The sequence below is a fragment of the Salvelinus sp. IW2-2015 genome, linkage group LG30 (assembly GCF_002910315.2).
Source record: "Salvelinus sp. IW2-2015 linkage group LG30, ASM291031v2, whole genome shotgun sequence".
In the NCBI taxonomy this organism is placed as follows: Eukaryota; Metazoa; Chordata; class Actinopteri; order Salmoniformes; family Salmonidae; genus Salvelinus; species Salvelinus sp. IW2-2015.
Window position 1 is genome coordinate 20,664,601 of NC_036869.1, and position 10,903 is coordinate 20,675,503.

General features: G+C 40.9%; 1 pseudogene; it reads right to left on the reverse strand.

Moving 5' to 3' along the window:
• Positions 1 to 9,750, reverse strand: part of LOC111954861 (serine/threonine-protein phosphatase 4 regulatory subunit 1-like) — a 31,828-nt pseudogene extending 22,078 nt beyond the window's left edge.
• Positions 9,751 to 10,903: the final 1,153 nt, after the last annotated feature.

Consider the following 10,903-nt stretch of genomic DNA (forward strand, 5'->3'; position numbering starts at 1 on the left):
GGACAATTCCTTTGACCTCATGGCTTGGTTTTTGATCTGACATGCACTGTCACCTGTTGGACTTTATATAGTCAGGTGTGTGTGCCTTTCCAAATCATGTTCAATCAATTGAATTTACCACAGGGTGGACTCCAATCAAGTTGTAGAAACATCTCAGGGATGGTTAATGGAAACAGGATGCACCTGAGCTCAATTCGTTTTTTCAATTTTTAATACATTTGCAAAAATGTATACAAATCTGTTTTCGCTTTGTCATTATGGGGTATTGTGTATAGATTGATGAAGATTTATTTTATTTKATCCATTATAGAATATGGCTGAAACGTAACTAAATGTGAGCTTGAATCATCAACAAACCCAAAGTCATATTACCGCGACGGCCTCTATCTTGTAGTCGTCGTCGCTGCTGGGCTCGGTGAGGTCCAGTAGAACAGGACACACTTTGGTCTCCATGTCGCCTTTGCAGATGAGGCCCTGCTCTAACAGCACCAGCAGGGCTGCCTGACTGGTCTTCCTCACCTGGGGAAAAATACCATCTCTGTCAGTACTGACCGCTTTACTTCAAAATATACTTTACAATATATCGTGTTTACTTAGCCTGGAAATGCATACTGATTGTGCGCTGCACGTGTTCTGTTCAGTTCACTTTGGTCGCCTTTTTCCATAGAATTTGTTTAATGTATTACGAGCTTGTTGAATTTGCAATAACAAATTAACATTTACAATTCATAGGCACAAAACACAGGCAAGGGGTGTCAATAATCACAATTGCTTAAGATAATGTCACGGTTTTGTTGTGGTCTGTTGGGAGTTCTATGTGTTCCTACCTGGTTATTGGGGTCTGTGAGATAATGAACCACGATGGGCACCAGATATCTGGAGAAGGCTGCTGGGAAGTTGGGCTGGCTTTCGTGTAGGAACATTGCAATGTTGGGCACCTGCTCCATCAGCTCAGCACGCACTGTGGGCTCTGAGGACACACACAAAGAGGACACAGACACACACATAGGGAGATGGTCACAAACATGCATACAAAATAAAAGTTCTAACAAAACAATACATTTTTATTTGTGGTTTGGGGTTAATTGCATGTAAAAGTTAGTAAATTATTTTATTAAATTTAGTCCAGTGGATCGCTAACCTTCCATGTCCAATTCAAGTGACAGCAATTAAAATGGAATTGACCCCAACCTCACAAACAATTGACAGAATTGTCAAATAATATGAGACAAATAAAAACAACATCTACCTCCATCTTCAGACATTCGGGCAACAGTCTCCATGACACTGATAAAGTCATTTTCATTGTCACTGAACTCTCGAAGCACATCAAGCAACCCGCGTGCCACGATCTGCCTAGAAAGCAACACAAGCCCCAAGTTAGTGCCTGTGCCAACATCTAGCCCAAKTAGCACAACACAGCGCTACCGGCCCGTAGCTGACGAGAAAATTACACACATGCACTTGGAAATCACCCAAATGAGGACTTGAACTCAACAAGCAGAGCATGAAAAATTCATTCCCATGAGTGGAGTTCAACTGGGGGCAATGGAGGTGTTTGGAGAGGTGATGTGCACGCTAACGTCTTTAAAACCACTGAGGGCATCAGGCAGGCTTTTATCTTTGATCGGGCAGAAAGCAAGAAGAGACCAAATCAGAAACACCTAAGTCAAACCATGCCCGTTATAACAAGCGTGGCACCTCGTGAGTTCATGTCTTGAAGCACAGGGTAAAAAGACCTGGTAGTATGGAAGGCCCAGCCCATTCACTGATGCCTGACATTTGTTATATTCCAGCCATGCCATGGTGAATGTTTGGTGAATTCACAAGAACCAGAACTTTTAAATCCACAATGTGTACTGTGGTCCTACATTGCAAAAACAAATGACCATCACATTATGTCTAAACTTTTGCTATTGCTTCCCTGTGAAGTGTTTGCAAGTGCATCATCATTTTCGTTCCTACCTGTTGAAGACATTTTCGCTGAAAGCGTATTTCTCTAGTCTCCCCAGGGGGGTGAGATTGTCCTGCCCTGCATCCAGAAAAGCTGTGATCCGAATCCCGTCGCACTCTGATCCGTCGTCATCAAACCCAACTATCCGGGAAGGGGAAGAAAAAAAAAATCACAACTTCACAAACATGTTTGGTTCACGCTGAAGTGACTGAGTGTGGAGACGAGGTACGGTGCAGTCGGAAAGTGACTTTTTCCACTTTGTTACGTTACAGCCTTGTTCTAAAATTGATTAAATAAAATGTTTTTCTCATCAATCTACACACAATACCCCATAATGACAAAGCAAAAACAGGTTTTTAGAATTTTTTGCAAATGTATGAAATCTTATTTGCATAAGTATTCAGACCCTTTGCTACGAGACTCAAAATTAATCTCAGGTGCGTCCTGTTTTCATTGATCATCCTTGAGATGATCTGAGGGCGAAGATTCACCTTTCAACAGGTCAACGACCCTAAGCACACAGCCAAGACAACGCAGGGGTGGCTTCGGGACAAGTCTCTGAATGTCTTTGAGTGGCCCAGCCAGAACCCGGACTTGAACCCGATCAAAGATCTCTGGAGACCTGAAAATATCTGTGCAGCGACGCTCCCCATCCAACCTGACAGAGCATGAGAGGATCTGCAGTGAAAAATGGGAGAAACTACCAAATACAGGTGTGCCAAGCTTGTAGCATAATAACCAAGAAGAATCTCAGCTGTAATCGATGTCAAAGGTGCTTTAACAAAATATTGAGTAAAGGGTCTGAATACTTATGTAAATGTCATATTTCCAGGTATTTTTTTTTATACATTTGCAAAAATGTATAAAAACCTGTTTTTGCTTCATTATTATGGGGTATTGTGTGTAGATTGATGACATATATATATATATTTTTTAATCCATTTTAGAATAAGGCTGTAATGTAACAACACGTGGAAAAAGTAAAGGGGTCTGAATACTTTCCGAATGCACTGCAAGTAAGCACTTTCACCTGGACAAGGAACCACTGCTGTCAGATTAGGCTCAGTGTTAGAATTATAACGTTGATATAAGTGCGCTTTGGGTTGACCCTGGCGCAAGTAGTAAGACACCACATTTCACCTCAATATACATAGTTAGCAAAGTGAAAAAGTGACAGCTATTGCACTGCCTGTTTCAGTTACAAAATGAGTAGCCTATGACAAGAGGGATAGATGGATATTGGTAATAATAGCTTGCCTGAACCCAGAGGGAGGGATCTGACACAAAGTTAGGGGGTAGCCTAGCGGTAAAGAGCTTTGGGCCACTAACCGAAAGGTCGCTGGTTCGAATTCCCGAGCCGACTAAGTGAAGAAAACAATGTTGATGTGCCCTTGAGCAAGGCACTTAACCCTAACTGCTCCTGTAAGTGGCTGTGGATAACAGCATCTGCTAAATGACTAAAACGTCAATGTAAAATGTAACAGCCTTACATTTCATGTGGACAAAGACGGTCAACCAGAAACTACAGGCTTCCCTCACCACACTTTAGAAGATGTCAGTAAAATCCTGCATTGTATGTGCCTCAGTAAATCTTTCCACATGAACTTCACAAGAATTCAACATGGCATTTGAAACATATTGGTGAGGGGGGAAATACTCACAGTCATCCAAATCATCATGGCCATCTTCAAAATATAAAGACAGACCTGCAAAATGGAATAGCGATGAGGACAGATTTTACAAACATGAAATCATTAATACCTTCAGTCAAATGCTACCTGGGGATTAGCAAATACATCAACTATGTTACGTAAGAGAGAAAAGGGGCAAGCTAGCAAAAAMATTGCAGTCATTCAATCTTGTCTGTAACAGTTGATATAAYGGGACAATTCGKAGTACAACGCATTTCTCATCCCTGGATTGAGGTATGTTTTCCAAGCCATATTGTGCACCAGCTCTGCAGTGTCTTAATCCTTAAGAGTCTAAGCCGGAATAAATACAAAAATAAAAACAAAAACAGATTAAAACAACAACCGTTGGTAAGTCATTTGTGATGTCATACTGAGTATGTTTTGAGATGATGGCCATACCAAGGATCATTTTGCTATTTGATTTAGAATTGTAGGATCCCTTAAGGCATGAAAAAATATATACACACCTATTCATTCAAGGGTTTTTCTTTGTTTGTAACATTTTCTACATTGTAGAATAATAGTGAAGACATCACAATTCTGAAATATGTTTTTCAACAGGACAAAGACCCAACACACCTCCAGGCTGTGTAAGGGCTGCATGACCAAGAAGGAGAGTGATGGAGTGCTGCATCAGATGACCTTGCCTCCACAATCACCCGCCCTCAAACCAATTGAGATGGTTTGGGATGAGTTGGACTACAGAGTGAAGGAAAAACAGCCAACAAGTGCTCAGCATGTGTGAGAACTCCTTCAAGACTGTCGGAAAAGCCGTGTTTACGATGCTCTTATGTCAGGACTAACACTGCCTGGACTAGATAAACCCCGACTTAGATGGGAAAAAGATCTGGGTATTGATCTTGATGAGGGTCTATGGAGTGACCTATGCAGGAATGGTGTTACATCCACACTGAACTCCAGATACAGACYGATCCAGTTTAATTTCCTCCATCAGCWCTATATCACGCCATMTAGACTGCACAAGTTCAACCCTGATATCTCCTCCCTATGTTTTAGATGTGGCTCAGATGAAGGAACATTCCTCCATTCCACTTGGCAGTGTTCAAAGCTACACGGTTTCTGGCAGGGGGTATGCGATACCATATCCTCAATTCATGGGGTTGCATTCCCTTTAGACCCGGAGGTCTGTCTACTGGGCAACTTTACTAACACCAATCTTAGGCAAAGCCATACTATAAAGCTAACAGAAATATTGCTAGCGATTKCCAAGAAATGTATTGCCTTGAAATGGAAATTKGATTCCYCCCTGCCAGTTGCAATGTGGCTATCAGAAGTTAATAGTTGTATCCCACTGGAGAAAATCACTTACCGCTTGAGGAATAAGTTAAACACATTTTACAGAATTTGGCAACCTTTTRWYKAYWWKRWGRAKMWYCYCCCMCMWCAYRWYRWWKRAWKMWYYWYWWTATYMTYMTWWWATRWTKYWYMMSWMRTRWWKWATAWKWWGYMKMCKRCRKSAWYSWMTSWYTMWWWWYWWTWTTTWTTKWWTGTWTGTTTGTWTRTATAWWTAWWWWTWRTTTGWTTGWTWYTTWCTTTGTTACGCTCATCTGTTACTGTCACTTTGTCCTATTGTTGTCTAATATCTTTTCACGTTTGTCTTGAATGTTGTTAATTGGAAAATGCAAAAATAAAATATTYYWAAAAAAAAGACTGTCGGAAAAGCATTCCAGGTGAAGCTGGTTGAGAGATTGCCAAGTGTGCAAAGCTGTCATCAAGGCAAAGGGTGGTTACTTGGAAGAATCTAAAATATAAAGTATATTTGTTTAACAATTTTTTTGTTACTACATGATTCCATACGTGTTATTTCATAGTTTTGATGTCTTCACTATTATTCTACAATGTAGAAAATAGTTCAAATAAAAACTCTGGAATGAGCAGGTGTGTCCAAACTTGACTGGTACCGTATATATACACATTGGCTTCGGAAAGTATTCAGACCCCTTTACTTTTTCCACATTGTTACATTACAGCCTTATTATAAAATGGATTAAATAAATAYWAATTCTCAGCAATCTACAAGCAATACCCCAAAGTGACAAAGCGAAAACAGGTATTAGAATTTTTTGCAAATGTATTAAAAATAAAAAACAGAAATACTTAATTTACAGAAGTATTCAGCCCCTTTGCTCGAAGACTCGTAATCGAGCTCAGGTGCATCCTGTTTCCATTGATAATCCTTGAAATGTTTCTACAACTTGATTGGAGTCCAACTGTGGTAAATTCAATTGATTGGACTTGATTTGAAAAGGCACACACCTGTCTATATAAGGTCCCACAGTTGAAAGTGCATATCAGAGCAAAAACCAAGGCATGAGGTTGAAGGAATTGTCCATGAGCCCCGAGACAGGATTGTGTCGAGGCACAGATCTGGGGAAGGGTACCAAAACATTTCTGGAGCATTGAAGGTCCCCAAGAACACTGTGGCCTCCATCATTCTTAAATGGAAGAAGTTTGGAACCACCAAGACTCTTCCAAGAGCTGGTCGCCTGGCCAAACTGAGCAATCGGGGGAGAAGGGCCTTGGTCAGGGAGGTAACCAAGAATCTGATGGTCACTAATAGAGCTGCAGAGTTCCTCTGTGGAGATTGGAGAAACTTCCAGAAGGACAACCATCTCTGCAGCCCTCCACCAATCAGGCCTTTGTGGTAGAGTGGCCAGACGGATGCCACTGCTCAGTAAAAGGCACATGATAGCCCGCTTGGAGTTTGCCAAAAGGCACCTAAAGGACTCTCAGCTCATGAGAAACAAGATTCTCTGGTCTAATGAAACCAAGATTGAACTCTTTAGCCAGAATGCCAAGCTTCACGTCTGGAGGAAACCTGGCACCATCCCTACGATGAAGCATGGTGGTGGCAGCATCATGGTGTGGGGATGTTTTTCAGTGGCAGGGACTGGGAGACTAGTCAGGATCGAGGGAAAGATGAACGGATTAAAGTACAGAGAGATCCTTGATGAAAACCTGCTCCAGAGTGCTCAGGACCTCAGACTGGGGCGAAGGTTCACCTTCCAAAAGGACAACGACCCTAAGCACACAGCCAAGACAATGCAGGAKTGGCTTTGGGACAAGTCTCTGAATGTCCTTGAGCGGCCCAGCCAGAGCCCGGACTTGAACCCGATCGAACATCTCTGAAGAGACCTGAAAATCTGTGCAGCGACGCTCCCCATCCAAACTGACAGAGCTGGAAAGGATCTGCAGAGAAGAATGGGAKAAACAGGTGTGCCATGCATGTAGCATCATACCCAAGAAAACTTGAGGCTGTAATCACTCCCAAAGCTGCTTCAACAAAGTACTGAGTAAAGGGTCTGAATACTTATCTACATGTCTTTTTTTTTTTTTTATACATTTGCAAACATTTCTAAAAACCTGTTTTTGCTTTGTCATGGGTTATTGTGTGTAGATTAATGAGGAAAAAAATTAATTTAATCCATTTTAGAATAAGGCTGTAATGTAAGAAAATGGGAGGGGAAAAGTCAAGGGGTCTGAATACTTCCCGAATGCACTGTACTTATATAAAAATAAAAATAAACTGGTACCCAGCTACATTCAGACTGGTCTTGTGAGTGTGCTGGAGCTAAACAACCAATATGTACACTACCTTTCAAATGTTTGGGGTCACTTAAAAATGTCRTTGTTTAAAAAAAAATAAGCTAACATTTTTGTCCATTAAAATAACATCAAATTGATCAGAATTACAGTGTAGACATTGTTAATGTTGTAAATGACTATTGTAGCTGGAAACRGCAACAACAAATTCATGGGATATCTACATAGGCCCATTATCAGCAACCATCACTCCTGTGTTCCAATGGCACATTGTGTTAGCTAATCCAAGTTTATAATTTTAAAAGGCTAATTTAATCATTAGAAAACAATTTAGCAATTATGTTAGCTGAAAACTGTTGTTCTGATTAAATAAGCAATACAACTGGCCGCCTTTAGACTAGTTGAGTATCTGGAGCATCAGCATTTGTGGGTTCGATTACAGGCTCAAAATGTCCAGAAACAAAGACCTTTCATCTGGAACTCGTCAGTCTATTCTTGTTCTGGCCTGTGTGACGTAGGATGTCAAATCTGAAACMACTTGAACCCTACGTCACAGCCACTGAGATCCCTGCAATCCTTCCATCGTAACTCAGCGGGAGAGACTGGTTTCATCACTGTAGCACATTCAGAGCTCGATTTATAGCCGTGTGTCTAAAATAATTCAGATTTTAAACAAGATTAATATAAGATTMAAGGTGGGTTCCTAATGAGTTCAGGAAGCCAAAYTAGAGCTCTGTGAGATGTTCACAGTGATGGGGGCAGATGTTTTGAACAAGAGAGACCTTTAGAAAATATTACATTTTSTCTAACACTAAACATACAAATATGTATTTTACAGTTATATGGTAAAATCTAATAGTTAGTAATTTTATAACTTGATAAACAATATTTAGAAAGCATATAAGTAATTTCAAGCCTTATTCATACAGTTTTGTTGAATTGGAAATACAAAAATATTTAATGGTTTCATAATTATCATATTTGTACAGTGTACTTGAGCTTGTATCCTCAAGTGACTACACCTCAGCAATGTATAACTATTTTTACCAGAAATGGCCCTCATGAAAAATAATTACATTTGAGATTACACAGATGAACTGCTTTTAATACTACGTCACATTTGTTTTGAGCCAACTTCGCTGTCGGACAGAGCGGTGCACTTGGATCACAGCTGGGAGGCAGACAGGTTCCAAATCATATATATGCAAGGGCGTGATTAATCGGACCCCCTCAATACACACAGGAATGCTGTCTGACCCTAGTGTAACAGTTTAACTCTAAACTGTTACATTGGTGCCGTGACCCGGATCACTGGTTGCTGCGGAAAAGGAGGAGGTTGAAAGGGGGGTGAATGTAACCGATGTGAAATGGCTAGCTAGTTAGCGGTGGTGCGCGCTAGCAGCCTTTCAGTCGGTGAAGTCACTTGCTCTGAGACCTTGAAGCATCATTACCCATCGCTCCACAAAGGCCGCGGCCCTTGCAGAGCAAGGGGAACCACTACTTCAAGGTCTCAGAGCAAGTGACGTCACCGACTGAAAGGCTCCACCGCTAACTAGCTAGCCATTTCACATCGGTTACACTAGTACAGCTGTAAGCAAGCGGTTCGGATCTGCTGGCTAGTGGGGCATTTAGCCTAATCCAGTGGTAACAAGTAAAACAAAGAGTGCAGTGGCCAGCCAATGTTAATAAAACACAGAACTAGGAAATGTTCCTCCAACTCAAAAACAAACCTTTCCCATAACAATTTAGTGTATGCTGTTTCAGCCAATGAAAATAACGAACTAACATGAGCTACGTACCTAATTTTCGCTAGTATTGGAAAGTTATATACGGTTGCCAAATCACAAGGTAGTTTGCTTGCTGCATTTCATTGTTTTGAGCTGGATTTGGAATGCCAAGATATCGGTGTAGAGGCTAGCTAGCAAGATACAGTAGTTTAGGCATGAAAGCAAGTCGACCTGACATATTTAACTAACATTACATTTTAAATTGACCTAACACACAATACATTATAACTACCAACCCATACCTAGAAACATGTGCAGTGTTAGTGTTGTCAACAAGCAGATATAAATACTAGAACTTGCTAGTTAAGATATCCCTTTCGCTTGAAAACACAGCTTGCTGCCCATGTAACGTTATCTAGCTATCCTTATTGCTTGAAAACACACAATAAATCTAGAAATTGTGTGTCAATGTAGGCGACTTTTCACAAGACACCCTAAACGGTATTTGGACAAACACGGTTTCGTTAAAGTTTCGAATAAACGTTATTATCATAGCTAGCCACATACCTGCCATCTTGATTATATGCTCGGTGATCTATTGTTTGGGCTGTCACCATAGAGAATGATAGAGGCCTCTAGTGGCCAGAAGGTCATCGTAGCATGGGCAGTGCCAGTGAGGGCTTCCACCATTTTAACAAAGACAGTACAGTATAGATGCAGTCCAAACAACAATTTTTTCCCCCTCGGCCCTCACACTAGCCACTTTGATTGCCATCTTAAGTGGAGGTCCAATTCACTAACGTTGCCCCCTCAACCTCATTTTAGCTCAAGGGAGCGAGTGAAGAACTTTGATTACTTTGGGGTTGATATGACCCACAATTCAATGCAAATTGTAGTCACGAGTCATACTCCGGAGAACGCACAGTGTCAAATTGAATCAACACGGCTGCATTTTCGGCATGTCAGACCAAATTATGATACTAGCTTGCTAATTTTTTTTAGATTACATAGATTTTTCCGTTGRCAAATTGGCTTAGTCTGGTAGTGAGAAGCCTATAAACCGTAGCTAGCTTCATAAACATATTTTGGGGAATTCTGAAATGTATTGGAATAAATTACCAAACTATAAAACTAGCTAGCCAGTTATGGGTAATTGTAGCTAGCTACCTGACAGGAGTGCTAGCTAGCTAGGTACATTAMTAGCTTTAGGTTGGTTGTTTTTAAGCTCAATTTCAAGATTTCCACCAAGGATGTTGCCTCTCCGATCATCACTCTCCCTCGCTTGGCCAAGTGACATTTAAGGTAGTTTTTATTTTATTTTATTTAACCTTAATTTAACTAGGAAAGTCAGTTAAGAACAAATTCTCATTTACAATGACTGCCTACCGGGGAACAGTGGGTTAACTGTCTTGTTCAGGGGCAGAACAACATTTTTTTTTACCTTGTCAGCTCTGGGATTTGATTGAGCAACCTTTCAATTACTGGCCCAACGCTCTAACCACTAGGCTAACTGCCACCCCGGATGTGATGATGTAAAATGTTATTTAAGTTGAGGGTTTAGGGCCGAGKACTGTCTACTTTGAATTTGGACTGCAGAATTTGAAGATAGGCTAAAACTACTTATCCAATAGAAATCCCCAATCACACTTGTAGGCAATGTCATGGTAATATTGGCTTGCTAACAGTGCGCATGTGCAGGCTGTCAAATCAAAGTCACTCCTTCGATAGAAAGTACTTTCACAAGGTTGGAGTAATAAGCCGTTCAACTACTTAAGACATTGGCCAAATCTAGGTTTTGCCATTAGCCTGGTCTGTTTGGCAAGCGTTTCTRGAAATCTCGCGATGTTGCGCCTCAGKGTTTAAGAAACTCCACAGCTGGCCTAGCCGTAACAGATACAAAGACGAGTCACCTATCTATCTCTATGGCTTTACAATCAACGTAGCAAAACTACTTCCTGAAAGTACTT